The sequence below is a fragment of the Microtus pennsylvanicus genome, chromosome 1 (assembly GCF_037038515.1).
Source record: "Microtus pennsylvanicus isolate mMicPen1 chromosome 1, mMicPen1.hap1, whole genome shotgun sequence".
Lineage (NCBI taxonomy): Eukaryota > Metazoa > Chordata > Mammalia > Rodentia > Cricetidae > Microtus > Microtus pennsylvanicus.
In genome coordinates, this window is record NC_134579.1 from 84,913,848 (window position 1) to 84,935,669 (window position 21,822).

The window sequence follows — 21,822 nt, forward strand, 5'->3', positions numbered from 1 at the left end:
ATGACACTAAACTATAAATGATACCGCCACCCCGCCACCTTTCTTCATGTCATAATCAACCCACTAACTTGAGTGGCAGGCTTGCTACTGTACAAGAAGACTAACAAAAAATGTCTGGAATGCAGAGGCTCCTCTATGATGCATTGACAACTGTAATTAAAGTCAGTGAAATAGTCCAGTGTAGCGAGCTGCATGAAGCCACACCTGATGGAGATGTATAGTAAACTCCTATGGCTAAAGTCTGACTTATGCTATGATCACACAATGATTATCAGCTGCTTGCATATGTGTGGGCCTATGGGCAATGCCCACCTGGCAATCCGGGATTGGCAGCCCATGCCTACTTAAGGGCTGGGAGAGGTTTGCCGAGAGCGAGCGAGAGAACGAGAGAGGAAAGAGAAGGAGAGAGAGAAAGTGAATAATGTCCTGGAATAAACTGCAGTGAGAAGAGCTCCAGTGTGTCGTGTCATCCTTGCAGGACGAGGGCGGAACGTGACAGTCCAGGAGAACTGCAAATTGCCCAGACCCTTAAAAATGAGTTTGGGTCACCTCAGCAGACAAGAAACTGCAAAAGCAGGGAGGTGGTGGCGCATGCCTTTAATCCTAGCACTCCGGAGCCAGAGGCAGGCGGATCACTGTTGAGTTCGGGCCAGCCTGGTCTATAAGAGCAAGTTCCAGGACAGGCTCCAAAGCTACAGAGAAACCCTATCTTGAAAAACCAGAAGGAAGGAAGGAAGGAAGGAAGGAAGGAAGGAAGGAAGGAAGGAAGGAAGGAAGGAAGGAAGGAAGGAAGGAAAGAACAGCTAACATACCTGCCAAAGACAGATTATGGAATGATTGTGGAAAAAGGTAATTATAGATGACTCTAACCACATAACTAGCTGCAGAAATAACTGAGTATTTCTGCTTTATTTTAATACAAAAGTGTGTGTGTGTGTATACATATATATGTGTATATATATATATATATATATATATATAATCCAAATTACAGTTTTATCTCCCTTTCTATATCCACCCACAAACAGCTAACCTCATGGTACAATATTTAAGTTCCAAAACAATGAGTATTCATCATGACTTATGTAAAGAGAAACTATTTCAAAGATGGAGAAAACTACAGTATCCTTTTAAGTTTATGTGCTATCTGAACAAACACTTGTATAATATATAGCAAAAATGTGATTAAAAAGGAAAGAGTATGAAAGACAATATCAATGTCTTTAGATTGTAACTACATTTTTGTGTAGGAGGTCCTTCTATATTTGTATTGATTTCATTGGTTGAATAAAGAAGCTGCCTTGGCCTTTTGATAGGGCAGCCCTTATGTAGGCGGAGTAGACAGAACAGAATGCTGGGAAGAAGGGAAGTGTGGCAGACGCCATGCTTCTCCTGCCCAAGACAGATGCCCAAGACTCGTGCCGGTAAGTCACAGTCCAGTGGCTACACATTAATAGAAATGGGTTCATCAAGATGTGAGAGTTAGCCAGTAAGAGGAAAGAGCTAATGGGCCAGGCAGTGTTTCAATGAATACAATTTCCGTGTGGTTATTTTGGGTACAAGATAGCAGGGCAGCCGGGACACAGCCCACCACCGCTCCTCATTACAATATTTCCTCAAATTTCTTTTCTCTGCATGGCTATGAGTTAAGAATGGCCTCAAAGAAATTCCTGAGACAGAAAGGGAAGAAGTAGCCATGCTTCTATTCAGGAGATAACAAAAAAGGTCAGAAACTGTCACCAACTAAGTCTCTGGCTTGCCTGCCTCACCTTCAACAGGTTGGGGATAGTAACTGGGCCTACTTCCTGTCAGATCTCTTGGTTCCCTCACTGAGAAATCTGTGCCCACCTTCAAAGTAAAGAGTGTTCTGCCTAATATGGATTGCCCACATTTCAAATCTCAAAGTTACAGGTTTGGGCTAATGGCTTAACCCATTTCCATGACTTCCAAGTCCACCTTGCAGGCTCCAGTTAGCTCTCCCCACCTTCATGTCTACATTCCCTTCCAAAATGCCATTCCTACACACTTCAAGCACAAGTAGAATGAGCAGAGAATTAATTCTTACATCTAATAAAGATAAATAAATCCCCCACGTAATCACAACAATTTCCTCCTCTTATCAAACTCAAATTGATAGAAAAGAGAATACAGCTGTGAGTCAGACTACCCTATTTCCAACTGCTACTCGTCAAGCTCACTTATAACCTAACTAAACAGAAAACCATATGCTATGATCATGTGTTTACTTCCTTTTCTCAGCAAAACTATCTGAATATTTGAGTTTAAAACAAACCAACACTCATGGTTCAAAGGTATTTATTTCTTAGAAGAACAAGTTCCAGTTTTAAATGTACCTTCTTCACCAATGAGATAACCCAGCAGATGAGGCATACATACACACACATGCACACACATGCACGCACACGCACGCACACACACACACACACACTCCATCTATCTTCTTGGAATATAGTTATAACTACACCATTGGCTGACCTGTGTTGATTTGTAGCACTGTATTTTAATACGGGTATGCAGAAATCCTGGGATGGTTATTAGGCCTTGCTTACTTGGCTTAATAAATCCCCCAGAACTCACTCGGTGGAAGGAAAAAAAAAACTCTTTACAAGTTGTCCTCTGACCCCTACATACATACAGCATGTGTGCTCGTGCACACACAAGCAAATAAATATGATAGTTTGAATGTAATTGGTCCCCATAAGCTCAAAGGGAGTGGCACTATTAGGAGGTATCTTTGTTGGAATAGGGTGGCCTTGTTGGAGGAAGTGTGTCACTGTGGAGGTGGGGTTAAGATCTTATTTGCTCAAGCTTCACTCAGTGTTACACTCAGTTGGCTTCTTGTCGCCTGCAGATCAAGACGTAGTACTCTCAGCTCCAGCACCATGTCTGCCTGCATGCTGGTATGTTCCACCATGGTGATGATAATGGGCTAAATCTCTGAAACTGTAAGCAACCCCATTAAATGCTTTCCTTTCTAAGAGTTGCTGTGGTCAGTCCGGGTGAGGTGGTGCACACCTTTAATTCCAGCACTTGGGAGGCAGAGGCAAGTTTGATTTCTGTGAGTTTGAGGCCACCATGGTCTACAGAGTGAGTTCCAGCTGACCCTTTCACCATTCAATCCATCAAATTAGCCTTTCCCTCTCAATTGTAATCTAAAAAAAAATATTTTTAAGGAAAATTTGAAAGCAGAAGAAAACAGAAGAGGTTTGAGCACTGAAAGAAAAGAAACACAGGGCAATTCAACTGTGTACAGCTTTTCCCACAAGTTATTCCCAGAGTTTGCAGCAGTGTAGGACAGTTGAGATTCAAGTAGAAAATCTGCCTTGTTCTAGAATCACAACTACAATGTAGCAAATTACAAGGTAAAATTCAAAATGGTCAGAGCTGGACAGGCAGCATTAAATTAAAAATCTTCGCTGACCTTTGAACTTCATACATTCTGGGATCTCAGGGAGTCCAAAAGAAAGCAACTAAAGCTCAAAAAAGCACTAGTTCAGGTCCACTGTAGAAGACATGAGCTCGGTCAGGCGAGCAAGGCTGGGAGGATGGCCGGGCTTCCTACACACTTCTATAAAGTGAAGCCAATCAGGCAGCCACTAAGTGCAGTCATAACTATATTCAGAAGAAGAAGACAAAGAGAGGAATGTGAGATGCCTCAGAGATTAAGATCATGCACTGCTCCTGTAGAGGACTCAAGTTTGGTTCCCAGCACTACCTCAGATGGCTCACAATCACTTGTCACTCCAGTTCTAGGGGAGCTGATGCTCTCTTTTAACATCTGAAGTTAGCCACATGATCATGCACACCCACACACATAATTAAAAATAAACAAATGGGCCAGGCAGTGGTGGCACACCCTTTTAATCCCAGCACTTGGGAGGCAGAGGCAAGTGGATCTCAGTGAGTTCGAGGTCAGCCTGGTCTAGCAAGTGAGTTCCAGGACAGCCAGGACTGTTATACAGAGAAGCCCTGCCCCGAAAAACAAATAATAATTTAAAAAGACTAGACTGTAGTAAGCCTGTAGGACATTTAAAGGAAAAAAAAAGAAATGTTTAAAACAGGAAGAGAAAGAGAATTTAGAGATACATATGATCCAAAGTACACTCTAAAATTACAACTTTCTAGATATGAAAAGAAACAAATGCAATCCAATGAGAAGACTACAGCCAACAGAGAAAGACTATTTCAGATAACCTAGGTGAGGAAAGTAATAAGGGTTCTAAAGTAGCTATTATAAATATATTCAGTGTATGGTTACAATGAAGTATCTCAACAGACAGAATTTTTTTAATGAAATACAAGAACTAAAGGGTACATTATTTTAAAATGGCTTTAACAGCACACAAGAATAACACACACACACACACAAAAAGAGTTACCTACAAGATAAAACAGCACGAATTATCAAACTAAAAAAATTGAGGGGAAAAATAATTTTATACATTTAAAAGAAACTGTAGGGCAGCATGTAACAAGAATCCTGGAAAGAACAATGACAGTGAATAGGGCAGAAAAGGTATTTTCTAAGTAATGGTTACAATGTCCCAAACTTGAAGACTATCAATTACAAATTAAATTCAGCAAACTCCAAAGTGAATAATACATATCAAATTGTTAAAAACTGAATGGAAAGCTGAAAAAAATAACCTTTCAGACTATCAAGTTACAATTCTACATCCAGAAAAACAAACAAAACAAATTAGAAAAATAAGAGCAACTATATAATCACTTAAAAGCTGAAAGATCATCATTAAACTGTACATTTTGCAAATGCATTTAAGAGTATTTCCTTGGGTGTGGTGGCTAGAGGCCAGTCTGTTATCCATAGCATGTTCCAGGCCAACTAGGGCTGCACAGTAGGCTGTATTTTAAAAAAAAAAAAATTAAGTGCTGGCAAGACTCAAACACAAGATAAAGAAACCTGAAACAACAAGTTTGTAATTATCTACAAGAGTTGAAATTCTTTAAAAGATAACTATTTAAAGCAACAAAGAAACACAGTGAAGCAAAATAAAATAACTTAAACTACACAAAGGCTGAATGCAATCATATGAGGATCTTTTACAGGCAGTGATCCAGCTACATGTGCGAGCCCACAGTGAGCAGGTACCTCCTAGAGCACCGTTACAAAATTATAGGGCAGAGTTTACAAAGTCAATGGAGGGACACTGTAATCCCAGCACTCAGGAGGAAGTAGGAAGATCACTTAGAGCTCATGATCATCCATGCCACCTGAGATGTTGTCTTAAGGGAAAAAATAGAAAAGGAGAACAGGAGGGAAGGAACCTAGGAAAGGGCAAGGCATGTAGCTCTGTAGCTCAATGGTAGAGTATTTTGCCTACCATATTTAAAGGCCCAGGGTTAGCTCTGCAATGGCTCAAATCACTCATGAAGATGCAGCCCAACTAAGTTAGCTAGGTCTAAGTTAGTCAATGGAAAATTGGAGGATCCTTTGACTCTTAACCCAGGAGTCTCCTGTCTTCTCTAAGAATCTATGAAATGGCAGCAGTACAACCTGCTAAGAAACAAGCAAAGGAAACCCCAACCATTTCTAATTAGTAGCAGCTGGCCTTCTTTGGGATGATGACTGATAGCCAATACACAAGCCATGATGTCTTTAATAACCTGGTACCAGAAAAAGCATATTCTTGCTACATAAACCAATGCTGGTACTGTGTAGAAGGTGGCTATAAAAGAATGCAAATTATCAGGAGGCAGGGATTAGTAGGACCACTCAAGAGGCTGACTAAATTCGTCAGTGTTATTAGGGGGCAGTTGCATATCTATTGTTCAACACAATCATAATCAGTGCCCCCAAAGACTTATTTTTCTAAAAACTGGCAACACTGACTTTAAAATGTATATTGAAACACATACACAAACACACAAAAAAAAACCTAGAGTGGCGATAAAAATGTTAAGAGGATTATAAGATCTATTTTCTTTGTGTGTAGTGTTTGGGAAGTGCGGGGGGGGGGGGGGATGAAGGGAAGAAAGAGTGAGCTAGCATGCACGCACGTGCCTGGGAAAGCACTAAGGGCTCCTTGAAGGGGTCATCATCAGACGTCCTGGAGCTGGAGCTACAGACTGCTGGAGTTAGAGAGCTGCCTGATAGAAGTGTTGGAAACCAAACTCCAGCCCTCTGAAAGAACAATAAACACTCTTAACTGCTGGGCCATTTCTCCACCCTCAGCCAACTTTAAAACTCACTATAGCTAGCCACCTATCAATTGGGAGCTAGAGACAGGAGTATCTCCCAATTTGAAGCTAACCTGGTTCACATAGCAAGTTCTAGGCCAACAAGGGCTACATAGAACAACCCTGTCTCAAAACACAATAAAACAAATCTCCCTATATAATGCTACAGTAATCAGGATTATCTGATTCCTTCATAGAACAAAAAGATGACTAGGATTCAAATATAGAGGCCAAAAAGATACAAATATAGGGTTCAAATATTTAGGAAAAGAATACAGGGGCTGGAGAGATGGCTCAGCGGTTAAGAGCACTGACTGTTCTTCCAGAGGTCCTGGGTTCAATTCCCAGCAACCACATGGTGGCTCACAACCACGTATAATGAGATCTGGTGCCCTCTTCTGGCCTACAGACAGGAAAAAAAAAGAAGGGAGGGAGGGAGGGAGGGAGGGAGGGAGGGAGGGAGGGAGGGAGGGGGGGAGGGAGGGAGGGGGGGGGGAAGAAAAGGAAGGAAGGAAGGAAGGAAGGAAGGAAGGAAGGAGAGAGAGAGAGAGAGAGAGAGAGAGAGAGAGAGAGAGAGAGAGAGAGAAAACAAAGACAACCGACTCAACTCAAGAGCTAATAAAATGATGCTGGAATGAAGAAGCCTTTCTTTTCTTTTACTGAATCATAACCCTCTCATAACAATGATGGAGGAAGGTCATTGGCTAATAAAGGAACTGCCTTGGCCTATTTTATTGGTTAGGACATAGGTAGGTGGAGTAAACAGAACAGAATGCCGGGAGGAAGAGGAAGTGAGGTCAGACTCAACAGCTCTCCTCTCGGGAGCAGAAGCCTCAGAGAGAGAAGCCATGCCCCGCTCCCAGGCAGACACATGTGATGAAGCTCTGACCTAGAATCTTCCCGGTAAGACCGGTGCTCGCAGATTATTAGAGATGGGTTGATCGGTATATCAGAATTAGCCAGTAAGGGCTAAAGTTAAAGGGCCAAGCGGTGTTTAAAAGAATACAGTGTCCGTGTAATTATTTCAGGTAAAGCTAGCCGGGCAGGCGGCTGGGGTGTTGGGGACGCAGCCCCGCCGCTCATATTACTACATAACAACACACACAAATTTGAAATGGACTAAATCTCTACATGTAAAGACTATGGCTATATTTTGGATCTTGAGTGGTGTTCAAAGGCCTATGTGATCCCCAAGAGGGAGTGAAAGATTTTTAAAAGGTGCTGCCTATTGGGAGGTCTTCAAATTACTGGTAGTTCCTCAAAAGGGATCGTGGGACCCCAGTTCCTTCCCACGCCCTCACTCTCTAGTCACACCCCATCCACCACTGCCATCCAGTTCTTTCTCCAGAAGACAAACAGCAATGGTTACCAGATCATAGAATGGAACCTCCAAATATATAGATGGCAAGCGAAGAAAGGAAATTTAATACAATATCAAGCTCACAAATTCATTAATTATTGTTTACTTTTACTGAGGTATAATAAAATGCAATCTAAATCTGTATGACCTGATTATCTCACTTACTTGGTATAGTAAAAGAAACCTGACCAATACAACTAAGAATCTTCTATACAAAATAAGCACAAGAAAGTATTCTCATGGTTTAAGGGTAGATAAAAGAAAAAAAGAGTAGGTAAAAGCTTATTAGAACTCAAAAGCATAATACATTTTAATACTGACTGATTAGAGCTCATCAGCTAAAACCTTCAACTTACCAAAATCTATGGTAAGAACAAGATACAAAATGGGAAAAAATAACTCATCAATGATCTAGCAAAGAATTTATATCCAGAATGTATTGAGGAAGGACTGGCAATCTAGCTCAGTTAGCAAAATGCTTGCCTCTCATTCATGAGGCCATAGATTTGAATCCCATCGCCAAAAACTCCCACAAGTCAACAATAAAAAGACAATTAGGACCCAACAAGATAGTTTGGAGCCCAGAACCCTTATGGCAGAGAGAGAGAGAGCTGGCTCCTGTAAGTAGAGTAGTCCCTGACCCCCACATGCACTATGCCACTATACCATACACATATACAAAATAAATACGGTAATTAAAAACATTTAAGACAGCAATTTTGTTTTAGTTCGGTTATGGTTTTTTGAGATGGGGTCTCTCTGTTTAACAGTCCTGGCTGTTCTGGAACTAGCTATGTAAACCAGGCTAGCCTTGAACTCACAAAGATCCACCTACCTTGGACTCCCAAGTGCTAGAATTAAAATCATGCACCACCACAGCCCAGCCAAGACAGCAATTTTTTTGTTTGTTTGCTTTTTGTTTTGTTTTGTTTTTCAAGACAGGGTTTGTCTGTATAACAGTCCTAGATATCCTGGAACTCACTTTGTAGACGAGGCTGGCCTCAAACACACAGCGTCCTGCTTCCTGAGTGCTGGGATTAAAGGTATGTAAAGCAATTTTTTAACAAGTAAAAAACCTGAAAAAAAATTCTACCAGAGGTTGAGAGTGTTGGTGCACACCTTCAACCCCAGCACTTGGAAGGCAAGAAGCAAGTAGCTTTGTGAGTTCAATGCCAGCCAACTCTATATATTGAGTTTCAGGAAAGCCAGAGCTACATAGTAAGACCCTGTTTCCAAAAAAGAAATTCTACCAAATAAACACAGTAACTGTCATAACTTTGAAATGGTGTTCAATATCATTATCAATGTCAGTATCAAAGCTCTCCAAGCTGTAGGATAAACGTATGCAGCTATAATCTCAGCATTTGGGAGACAGACGCAGGAGCACTATTGTAGAATAGAGGCCAATCTTCTCTAGACATCAGTCAAGTCCAAGCCAGCCAGGGCTACACAGAAAAACTGTTTAAAATGATGATGATGATGATGATGATGATGATGATGATGATGATGATGATGATGATTGATGGAGGAGGAGGAGGAGAAGAAAATAAAAGTATACAACTCTAGGGAATGGAAACACAAACATCCTAAATAACAACATGAGGTGTGGGAGTTCCCATGAACACAAGTAATACAAGAGAAGAAAACTCTATATAATATTGCCTAAGCAAGAGTTAAATAGAGTTAAATTACCTGACCATTTGGCGTACATGCTGAGTGAAATGCTCAACTCTGGATATGTGCACAAGCAGAAATGAGCAATGTAAACTCAGCAGAAAGATACATGGGAAGATACAGTTGGCACAAGGTCTAATACAGAAGGGAGTAAGAACAGCTCCGTGTTTGCGGAGGCTCAGGGAAGCTACAGGAAACCAAAAGAAATAAATACAGATGTCATGCTCATGTAAGGATTCTGAATTAGAGCCACCCAGAAGCTCTAAAGGAGGAATGAGCTATTCAAACATGTGATCAGAAGTATCTGTGAACAATGTGATACAGGGGGTGAAACGGCGAGCAGGGAGGCAAACAAGACAACTAATGCAGAAGAAACAGGCAACCTTTTACTTTTAGCAGACACAAAGGTACAGGGGAAAGGCTTCAAATATCCAAGAGAGCCATGTACACAAAGAAAAGATAAAAGTGAGAAACTGACACTTCTCAGAAAAAATAAAAATGGCTCAAGCACAAGAAACAATGCTCATGTTCGCACCAGGAAAATGTAAATTAAAATAGAGACACTGGCCGGGTGAAGGTGGCACATGCCTTTAGTGCAGGAGGTTCTTCTGTATTTGTGTTGCTTTCATTGGTTAATAAAGAAACTGCTTTGGGCCTGGTGATAGGGCAGAACTTAGGTAGGCGAGGAAACAACTGAATTCTGGGAAGAAGAAAGCAGATTCAGAGAGACACCATGGAGACGCCAGGTCAGACAAGCTAAATCTTTCCTAGTAAGCCACGACCTCGTGGTGAACACAGATTTTAAAAAATGGGTTAATCAAGATGTGAGAGCCAATAGGAGGCTAGAGCTAATGGCCAAGCAGTGTTTTAATTAATACAGTTTCTGTGTGATAATTTCGGGTGTAAACTAGCCGGGCAGCCAGAACAAGGGGCCCTGCTCCCTGTAACATGCCTTTAATCCCAGCACTCGGGAGGCAGAAGCAGGTGGATCTCTGTGAGTTCGAGACCAGCCTGGTCCACAAGAGGTAGTTCCAGAACAGGCTCTAAAGTTACAGAGAAACCCTGTCTCCAAAATAAAAATAAAATAGAGATACTGTTTTTCACCTGTCAGATTGACAAACATCCTAAAAGGTTGATTATATACTGTTAGCAACACTACAGAGACACAAGTATTTTCACATATTAATAGTGCTGCAAAGTCTATGAAATACAACATGACACCATGTAAATTCTATCTGTTACATTCTAACTCACAATTCCATGGCTAGGAATCTGCACCACAAACAAACATGCATCATATGTACAAATAATAGCAATTTTATGACAGAATAAACTGGAAACAATCAATAAGCTAGTAGAAGCATGGCATAAAAATGAACACTGCAGTTGTCCAGAGAGAGAAAGTACTTTATATACAAATAAGGGAAGATCTCCAGGGTGTATTTTTCAATGTGAAAAATAAAAGGCAGAAAAGTTAAAGGTTCCCAGTATTAGTGTAAAATATGAGAGAAGACTGAGGTGGTCTATGTCTGTAGTGTAAAATATGAGAGAAGACTGAGGTGGTCTATATCTGTATTATATTATTAAAAGATTATTAAAAGAGGGCTAGAGAGATGGCCCAGTGGTTAAAAGCACTTGTTGATCTTCCATAAGTCCTGAATTTGGTTTCAGGAACCCATGTTAGGTAGTTTACAACCCACTGGATCTAAGACCTTTGGCCTCCACAGGTACTTGCTCTCTTGTACACACACTATATACAGACACACACACAACTACATGTAAAAATAACAATTCTTTTTTTAAAAAATCATTAACATCAACAAATTATATAGGCATCTGGAAATGAGACAGATGGAAAGAGTATAGGCTGCTTTTTACACATGGGTATGGTTTCCTAAAACTTTAACAAAATTTGGTAATTATCTGATGGAAAAGAGGAAAAAAAATGGAGAGATCAGGATGCCACTCCAGTCTCTGGCATGAGTGTAAAGGCAGTCACCCCATACAACAGATGCTGGGGGAGTCTGCTACTAACTTGAAGTGAACATTGGGAAAGTGTTAGAGGAAAGGAAGGAAAACTGAGTTTGAAAATGTTACACCTAAGAGTACACGAGAAAAAGGAAATTTGGAAGAAGCCACAGGATGCAATTAATGAAGGAAGGAGACAACGGAAAATATGTATAAGAACCTAATCTATAAAGTCAATTAACCTGGGGTGAAACTAAACCTCAAGAGCATAAACTAAAAAAGCAAGTTTCTCAGTCCCAAGACCACAGACTGATATTCTCTTTTTAAAGACATCAACCACTCACTAAAAACTTAGCTAAAACACTTACTTCCCCTGGATCACAGTAAATTAGAACATCTACCTATGGGTGAAGCTACCAGGGCAATCTTTTAAAAACAACATAAGGAGAAATTAATACATAGCTTCAAGTGGCCATCATCTGGACCAAAAGGCCCAGCTCTGTAACACCTGACTGCACCTGAGCAAACACCCTCTTTGACAAGAGTCTTTCATGATTCCTACATAAAATAACATGTTCATCTTTGGTCAGATTCCTTCTTGGAGCTGAATATGCCTTCCATATTCTACCTTGTTTTATGATTTTCTTAACAGCCCCTTTTGGAATGAATATATGTGGGGTGCATGTATATTTTATTACAAGAGTATTTTCCATCTTTCTCTCTCTAGCCCTAACTGAGAGCAATTTTCTCAAACAATAAAACATGTGAAAATCCTTAGCTGGGCGGTGGTAGTGCATGTCTTTAATCCCAGCACTCAGGAGTCAGAGGCAGGCGGATCTCTCTGAGTTCGAGGCCAGCCTAGTCTACAAGAGCTAGTTCCAGGACAGATTCCAAAGCTACAGAGAAACCCTGTCTCGAAAAACAAAAATAAAGAAACAAACAATCGAAACATGCAAACATCCATTCAACTATTACCCCACTTTGTCTTCTCTAAAGTGATGTATTCAGACATTTTATCACCAATAATCTCCCTACAAACAAGTTTGGTTGTCTCTGTTTAATTGAAACAGGGTATCATACGTAGCTCATAGTGGATTTAAACTCCCAATTTTCTTGCCTCAGCACACCACACTGCCAGGTGCTGGGATTTACTGCCACACCACAAGAAGTTACAAGCATGTTTTACTTTGTCCTTACATATTTGTCTCCAATCTAAACATTGTCCTAGCTTATCCTAAAAACTAATGACATAAGGAGTGATGGAAAGTAATGCCTAGGGCTGGAGAGATGGCTCAGAGGTTAAGAGCACATGCTGCTCTTCCAGAGGTCCTGAGTTCAATTCCCAGCAACCACATGATGACTCACAACCATGTGTAATGAGATCTGGTGCCCTCCATGCCAGAACACTGTATATATAATAAATAAATAAATCTAGAAAAAAGAAAGAAAGAAAAAAAGAAAGAAAAAAGGCAAGAAAGAAAGGCCTAATAATAGCTCTGGATCTTCTTTGTTTTTCTTTTTTTTTTTTTTTTTTTTTTTTTTTGGTTTTTCGAGACAGGGTTTCTCTGTGGTTTTGGAGCCTGTCCTGGAACTAGCTCTGTAGACCAGGCTGGTCTCGAACTCACAGAGATCCGCCTACCTCTGCCTCCCGAGTGCTGGGATTAAAGGCGCGCTTCTTTGTAACAGGAACAAGATGACCCAAGCCAGGCTATGTGATGGCTATATGGATCTGTGAATAGACTGGAAAACAATTAACTATATACTTCCAGTAGGCAAAGATCATAGGATATGTTAACTATACCTCAGTAAAGCTGTTTTTGAAAATGAGTTATATTACTATTCTTAATTACAGATTTTAAAAATTGAGATTTTTTTTTTCAAAACCAGGTGATTTAAACGTGGCTATTTAGTAACAGGACAGGACAGAAACTCTAGCAGTTCTGCTAAACTAAATGAGTAACAGTCAAGTCTTGATGCTGTCCTTAGACTGGACTCCAATCATTAAGCAACTTAACAAAGGCTTAAATGTGCTATAGATATTCAGTCTTTCTGTTTGTTTGGTTTTTGGGGGTTTTGTTTTGTTTTGTAGACAGTATTCCCTGCATAGCCCTGGCTGTTCTCAAACTCACTCTGGAGACCAAGTTGGCCTTGAACTCAGAGACTTGCCTGCCTCTGCCTCCCCCGAGTGTTGGAAATAAAGGTGTGTGCCACCACACCAGACTAGGTGTTCAGTCTTAAAAGCTAGAACTTTGAAAGACTATAAAGACCTGATCTAATTACAAAACATCATTAAGCTGGGGAAGAAAAGTCTAAAGAGGGAGAAACTACCCAGAGAAACAGTGTAAGATTATGAAGCACTGCTACTGCTTGGTTACTATGATTTAAATTGTGGGGCATGCCTAATTCAGCTAAACCAAGAGTGATTACAAGCCTACTAGGTCAATTCTGCAAAGACAGGAGTGTGTCAATCTTGGCACAATTAGCATTTTTAGGCTAGGTAACTTTTTGTGGTAGAAAGATGATCTATATAAGTATGGAATGTTTTAGCAGAACCCATGTCTGGCCTCTACCCACTAGTGGCAAACCTATTCTGTATCCTATTTGTAGTAACTAAATTCAGACACTGCAAAATGTCTTCGGGGTAGGAAGAACTGGAGGTCCAAAATCACCCCTTTGAAAACCAACAGCCTAGACTAGAGGTAAACATGACAAAGGGGCCAGGTACAGTGCAGCAGCAGAAACACAGAAAGATCTTGCCTTAGCTTGATGGTGGTGGTGCATTCCTTTAGTGCCAACACTCAGGAAGCAGAGGGAAGCAGATCTCTGAGTTCGAGGCCAGCCTGGTCTAAAGAGCTAGTGCCAAAACAGCCAGGGCTGTTACACAAAGAAACCCTGTCTCGAAAAAAAACAAGAAAAAAAAAAAGAAAGAAAGAAAGCTCCTGCCTTAAACACAAGGTGTAAAGTGAAAACCCACTCCTGAAAACTTGTGTGTCCTCTGACCACTCCACACACACTGTGGCACACATGCACCTGCAGACAGCTGCACCCACAGGGGAGGGAGGGAAATGGGAGTGCATTATAAAGGAATTGTCGGAAACCAAAGTTTTACAGATATAGCAACAGCCTGTTTTCTATGAACTTCAGCATAAGAAGCCGCTGGCAGACTACTTACAGTGAGATCATAGTAAGGAATGGGAAGTAGAACTAAAGTGACGGAGGAGGGTCATCTTTCTATCTGTTGCTCACACTATGTTAAAGTTAAAGCCTTTCTTTTTGTTTAAACAGAAAAAGGGGAAATGATGGAGGAGGGTCATCTTTCTATCTGTTGTTTCATTGGTTAAGCAATAAAGAATCTGCTTGGCCTCTGATAGGACAGAAAATTAGGTAGGCGAGTAGACAGAACAGAAAGCTGGAAGAAAGAAGCTGAGTCAAGGAGTCGCCATGATTCTCCCACTCCAGACAGATGCAGGTTAAGATCTTCCCTGGTAAGCCACTCGTGGGCTACACAGATTATTAGAAATGGGTTAGATCAATATGTAAAAGCTAGCCAATAAGAGGCTGGAACTAATGGGCCAAGCAATGTTTAAAAGAATACAGTTTCCGTGTAATTATTTTGGGTATAAAGCTAGCCGTGCAGGCAGCCGGGTGGTAGCCCAACGCTCACACTTCAACACTAAAGGACGCTAAGAAAACAATAGCTACCAGTCAGGCGGTGGTGGCACACACCTCTAATCCCATCACTCAGGTGGCAGAGGCAGGTGGATCTCTGCGAGTTCAAGGCCAGCCTAGTCTACAAGAGCAAGTGCCAGGATAGGCTCCAAAGCTACAAAGAAACCCTGTCTCGAAAAACCAAAAAAAAAAAAAATCAAAAAAGAAAAGAAGAAAAGAAAGAACAACTGCTACCATTACTGCTTTGAAAGAAACTCAGTTTCTCTTTTTAAAAAGCTAAGCCCTCTCAAATCTGGAAAAGCAAGGTCCGGTTTGTCACCCATGCCAGAGCAGAGTAGTGAATCAAATGACAATATGAGTAAAAATGGGAGTGAGTGATGGGACAGTACAAAGCAGCACTGACTCTATACAAAATCCATCTATTCTGGTCCCAGATTTCTCACCCTTCCTACTGGTTCTGCCTCTCCTCTGAGCTTACAACACCCTCACCCTGACTCTTAGTTGTTCAAAGCCTAGCACAGTGGCATTTCCCTTCAGAGCAGCAAACCCCCCTCAAGGTGCCACTATCTCCAAATCTTATTCTTCTTCAAAAGTCCAAAAGTCTCACCTTTCTTTCTCTGATACCTTAGCTCCCAAGTAAGCAGGATGGCTCCGCAGGTAATTTAAACTACTGCAACTGAACTGCAGTGACGTTCCCCCCCCCCCCCATTAATGAGCATAGAGACAAATGTGTATGCAAACCCAGTCAGGCAGTGGTGGCACATGACTTTAATCCCAGCACTCGGAAGGCAAAGACAGGTAAATCTGAGGCTAGCTTGGTCTACAAGAGCTAGTTGCAGAACAGTCAGGAGTCAGGGCTGTTACACGGAGAAACCCTGTCTCAAAAAGCCAAACCCAAAATAAGATGTGGTGCCTTAGTTAGGGTTTATATTGCTGCAACAAAAAAACATGACCAAAAAGCAAGTTGGATTTATTCAGCTAACACTTCAACATTGCTGTTCATCACCAAAGGATCTCAAGGAGGGTTGTAACCTGGAGGCAAGAGCTGATGCTGAGACCATGAAGGATGCTGCTTACAGGCTTGCTGCCCACGGCTTGCTCGGCCTGCTTTATATATATAATTTATTTAATTTTATTCTATGTGCATTGGTGTGAAGCTTTCAGATCCCCTGGAACAGGAGTTACAGACAGTTGTGAGCTGCCATGTGGGTGCTGGGAATTGAATCTGGGTCCTCTGGAGGAGCAGCCTGATGGAGGAAGGTCATTGGCTAATAAAGGAACTGCCTTGGCCCATGTTATTGGTTAGGACATAGGTAGGTGGAGTAAACAGAACAGAATGCCAGGAGGAAGAGGAAGTGAGGTCAGACTCAACAGCTCTCCTCTTGGGAGCAGACACCTCGGAGAGACGCCATGCCCCGCTCCCAGGCAGACACACGCGATGAAGCTCTGAACTAGAATCTTCCCGGTAAGACCGGTGCTCGCAGATTATTAGAGATGGGTTGATCGGTATATCAGAATTAGCCAGTAAGGGCCAGAGCTAAAGGGCCAAACAGTGATTAAATGAATACAGTGTCTGTGTAATTATTTCGGGGCATAAGCTAGCCAAGCAGGTGGCTGGGGTGTTGGGGACGCAGCCCCGCCGCTCCCCATATTACTACAGCAGCCAGTGCTCTTAACCACTGAGCCATCAATCCAGCCCCTCAGCCTGCTTTCTTATAGAACCCAAGACTACTAATACAGGGATGGAACCACCCACAACAGTCTGGGCCCTCCTCCCATCAACCACAGAGGATCTTATGGAGGCATTTTCACAATTAAGTTTCCCTCCTTTCAGATACTTCTAGTTTGTGTATTAACATAAGACTACCCAGCACATATGGCACATCAAATTGGAAACAACAAAGTTTAATAAACTCCAATGATGCCTAGTCCCTTGCTGACTGGTATTTCTCAACTATGGTATGCACTTCAATGAAATACTCTATTTTAATTCTGGTGATATCTATATGGCAGCATGAAAAGAACTCTTTAACACGAAGGGGAAAGTTCTTTCTTTTTGGCTTTTCAAGACAGGATTTGTCTGTGTAGCCCTGGCTGTCCTGGAATTCGCTCTGTAGACCTGGCTGGCTTCAAACTCAAGAGATCCTCCTGCCTCTGCCTCCTGAGTACTGGGATTAAAGCCATGTGCCACCACCACCCGTCAAGAGTTTCTCTAGAAATACTTTAAATATTCTGGCACTTGTTAGCAGTGGATTACTTTCCCCAAAGAACTATGATTTTTATTTTCAGTTTTCTTATCACTAGAAAGATTTGGTTTTTCTTTATATGTACAACTTTTTAGCTTAAAAAATACAATTTTTATTGCATTTCCTTTATTGTGTGTACACACATGTACACGTGGAGATCAGAGGGCAATTTGCCAGAGTCAGTTCTTCCTACATGTGTCCCAGAGGTGGATCTCAGGTTGTCAAGCCTGGTTACAAGCCTTTACCTACTGAGCCATCACACCAGCACCAACCTCCACTCCCAACCAGTCTCAAGTCTGAAGGCTAACTAAAACTGCCTGAATCTCAGCAAGAGGCAACTTTGGAATATAGACTTTTCCTTTAAAATCTCTTCACAATTCCTAAAATCACCTCTGCAACAGAATAAGAGGGGATGAAAGCAAAAACTTCACACTACTGCCTCCAACTCTCTTTCCTTAGGCCCTAACCTAACGAGACAGCTGTTGGGACTTTAACATCTCATGGTAGTTACATTACAGCACCTAGCCTTGGCCTATTTCACTCTTCTGCAGGAACAGCAACCTCATCTCATCAATGGGAGAAAGAAGGGCTCCCTCCATCAGCAGCAGGGATGATACTCTGCTCAGCTTTCATCACTTCGGTAGAGGTCCCCAACCATGACTCCCTACTGCTACAGGTCAGTCTCCTGTTTGCTTTACCGTTCCTACGATGGAGTGGACACCAAGATGGTATTTATACATTTTCAATCAATCAGTTCACAGCACTCTCCTCAAAAAGAGATGCAGAAGAGCAGAAAAGTACTTTTAGATATAAAAGATGTCTCAAAATGTCTTCCTGCTTTGCTCAGTTTGTCCTCCATACTTTTTCAGTTTCATGAAACTCAACCAAGACAGTTGCTTACTATTCATGTGTAATCATTAAAGTGCAATAACTATTACAGGTATGTTGAACTATCTCAGATTGATGGCATTAAAGCATTAACTTCTTATGCACTGAGCTTTATCATCTTAACTTTTTCACAGCATATAACAATCTGTGCCAGGAAAAACTAACTCTCAATGCTGCAAGCTTATTAATTTTGAACTAATTAGTGAGAAAGAATTAGAAAGTATTTGTCAAGTACTGAGGGAAGTGGTGGAAATCAGGGGGTTCATGAAAGAGTAATGAGGAAAGGGCTCACTCTCCCAAGTGTCAGGACCGCAAAGCACTTGGCAGCTTTTACGTCAACTTGGAAAACAGCAAGCCGGCTGGCTGCCACCTGTAACCCTAGCACTCAGGAGGCTGAGGTGGGAGGGATAGCTGAATTTGAGGACAGCCTGGGTTACTGAGTGAGACAGTGTCTCACAAAACCAAAGGTTAACATTCTTGGGGAAATTACTTGTTTTATTTTTACACTAAATTATTTCTGGAATCTTTGACAATGCCAAGCAGGAATACACAAACCAAATAAAATGTGTGTTGTAAATGGCAGTGACAAATGACTTCTGTGGCAAACTGTTACACACACACAAACATGTATAAAGTCACAAAACAAGCTCAATACAAACTTTTCCAAACCACTTTGGCTTATAAGTTTAAAAGCTGTTATTCATATAAATGACAGACAGACAAACTTTAACTGGTAAGTAAATGTCACATGGTGTCAAACAATGAAAGAGCAAGCAGCTCCAGGACACAGAGGCTGCAAGATAGTTATCTTCGGAGAGCAGCTAGGTGGACTGAACCCTGGACAGCAGATGTTAAAGCCAGAGTCTGAGACAAGACAGTTGACTTTGAAGCTTCACTCTCACTGCGGAATGACTGACTGGAAAGTGAGAGCAGGATGGAGACAAGAGTGTTGTACCCAATGACGTCAGTTCCAGGTGAGACCTAGACAAAGCAACACAGACCAACTTCCAAAGCTCTAAGACTGCTTACTCCCCCACTTGGTATGACTGTGACCCTACTAATCTCAGGTACATTAAAATCTGAATCTAACGTCTCATTCATAAAAAGGTTAGCAACCATTCTCAAGTTTCTCTGTAATTTTCTAATGCCTACAAAGGCTACATAAATTTCCGCTTTTATAGTGTTGTATACAGTATATGTCACCCAAGAATCTGTAAACCAGAGTGAGTTCTCTTAATGCTAAGCAAATGTGACCCAAGAAGTAGCATGCTGAGAGCCAAAGGACAATCTTAAAATATGCCAAGAGGAAGAAGAAAACACACGCTCTCAAATTACTCCCTTCCTCCCCAAAGTTTAGGTACCCCAGCCTTTCCACATTCACCTGGGCGAGAGGTGTCTAAAACAAGGTGTCATTTTCTTAAACTGAGCAATTGACTGACAAAGCCTAGCACCCAGAACACTGTTCTGTTTAACAAAGCTACAGAACTGCAGGATAAACTTGAATACTAAAACTGTGATCATCAAGAGCTCTTAGAACTGTTACAAACATCCGGAGTACACACCATCTTATGACCAGAATCACCATGGTCACATACTCTCCTCTAGCTGAGGAGAAGGGATAGGGAACCAAGGCTGGCGGGCATTAACAAAGTTGCAGGGAAAGCAAGTTAATGATGAATCCTCATGAAAACTACAACCAAAAAGACAACAGTTCTCTTAAAAAGAAATCAAGCAAAAAGACTAGCATTACCTTCTTATCAGGGACACTTCAAACAGTCCAGCTAAGAGGAAAACATGTGTCCCACAAGGGAAAAAAGTTACTACTTAGTAGCAAGCTTTAACACATTTCATAATACACACACACACACTTACATCATATGCAAATATGAGTTCAAAGAAATAACGTTTTGATTCAAGATGTCTTTTATGAGTTGGGTGGGGCGGTGCAATACCAGCACACCAGGCCAGAAGGATTGCCAGTTTCAGGTTAGTCTGGGCTACCATAGGGAGATACTACCCCACCCCCGCACCAAAAAGAGTATTGTATATTTAAGTTTTGAGAATAAATTTATCTTACTAATCTTATCATGTAACTTTTACCTCCAAATTCACCGCTGGAAATCCAGTTCGGTTTTATGCTGTCACCATGAGATGAAAGATTAAGTGTTCCACAGCGACCTGCCATACCACACAAGTATGCATTTTACTGTCCCCCCAAACACTAGCATCTGATATGACTACCACACAGTTAAGAGACGAAACCCGAGTCTGTGCTATTTTACTTGACTACTGCAAGTGTTAACACAGAAAATATCCTCTCCTGAAACTCTTATCTGCACGCGTTGTGAACAATGCTTATCCTGCCATTCAAGATTTCAGTCATCATGATTTAGCTACAGCTCACCTCCTACATCTAAATACACATGACTTCTTAAAGACTAACTCTCTCAGGGCCCTAGACCAGCCTTCAAAATGAACCGTTACATTCAAAGCTTCCACAAGTATCCAACAGAGAGACCGCTCCTGGGAGCCAGTACTGCCACCCGTCAGTTTCTAACACAAGTATCAGAGGCGCGTTCTTGGAGATCAAATAGGGGAATTGGGGGGAGAGGGGGTTGTTAACTCTTGGTCGGGTTCCTGAGGATGGAGCGGGAGGAACACTCCTCTTTCAAACCCCTCCAGAGCTCACACCGGAATAGCACGCAGCTCTGAAGAGCAGGTGCTGAATTTCGGGGTTCAGAGTCAGCCCTGCAAACACCTGTCGGCTGCCCGGTGCATGCCTGCTACTACGTGCTAACAGCAGTCTTTAACGTGCAAGAGCAAAAACATGACAAAAAGGAGACCCACTGCCGCCGCCGCCGCCGCCGCCGCCGCCGCCGCCAAGGATTCTCCCAGACCGCAAACTTTTCAAGTGTCAGTGGAATAACGGTGCAGAGGCGGGCGAGCCCGCACCGCTCGCCCTCCGCGCCGCCGTGGGGCTGCACCCTCGCTCGCCCAACGAGTCGCTCGGCCGGCTCGCTGCTCTCCCCCGACTCCCGAGCAGCGCGGCGAGCGCGCCACCCCTCGCGCCCGGCCCTCGGGCAGCCGGAAGGGAGAAGCGGCGCGGGGGGCTTCTCTAGAGGAGGCGGTGGAGGGGGAGGGGAGGGGCACGGCGGTGGCCCCCGCAAAGGTCACTCCCGGGCGGCTCGAGCAGCGGCCCGAGGCCTCCCCGCCCCCGGCCCCGGCCCCGGCCCCCACCGCGGCCCCGCGAGGACACCGGGACACGCGAGGCTCAGCGGGCGGCGGCTCCACGCGCGCACGCCCCGCTGGAAAATGGAGCGTGGAGCGCCGAGGTGAGCAAGAGGCGCTCCCTTTCCGTTACCCGAGTGGCTCCTACCTCCGGCTGCCCGGCTCCTACACTCCTCGCGCTCCGCCGCTCTCCGGGATCCGCCGCCCTCGCCGCCGCCGCCGCCACCGCCGCCGCCGCCGCCGCATCCAATCGCCTCCTCCCCCCCCTCCCCTTCCGCAGCCAGTCCAGGCCGTTCCTCCTCCTCTCCGCTTCAAAATGGCGCCAAGAGCTGCTCCGCGGCTGCTCCAATCGAACCGCGGCGGACGGCGCCCGGGGGGCAGGCAGAGCGGCGCGTGGGTCCTTAGCGCCGCCTGCCGGTCAGACCGCCGCTCGCCCCGGGCGCGCGCGCATGCGCTCCTTAGCCCGAGCGCCGGGCTCCGCCCCCGCCAGGAGGCGCGCACGCGCAGGCTCCGCCCTTGCCCGCGCGACCGCCGCCGTCTCCCTGGCAGCGGAGAGACGGGCAGCTGTCA

The 21,822-nt window shown here is 43.1% G+C and overlaps 1 protein-coding gene across 6 annotated transcripts in view; it reads right to left on the reverse strand.

Moving 5' to 3' along the window:
* The window catches only part of Pds5b (PDS5 cohesin associated factor B), a 151,842-nt gene extending 130,313 nt beyond the window's left edge, over positions 1–21,529 (reverse strand). For all 6 annotated transcript variants that reach the window (XM_075971459.1, XM_075971441.1, XM_075971432.1 and 3 more), the window contains exon 1: positions 21,401–21,529. The gene's annotated coding sequence lies outside the window, so the exon portion shown is untranslated. The remainder of the gene's footprint in view (positions 1–21,400) is intronic.
* Between the last annotated feature and the right edge of the window lie 293 nt (positions 21,530–21,822).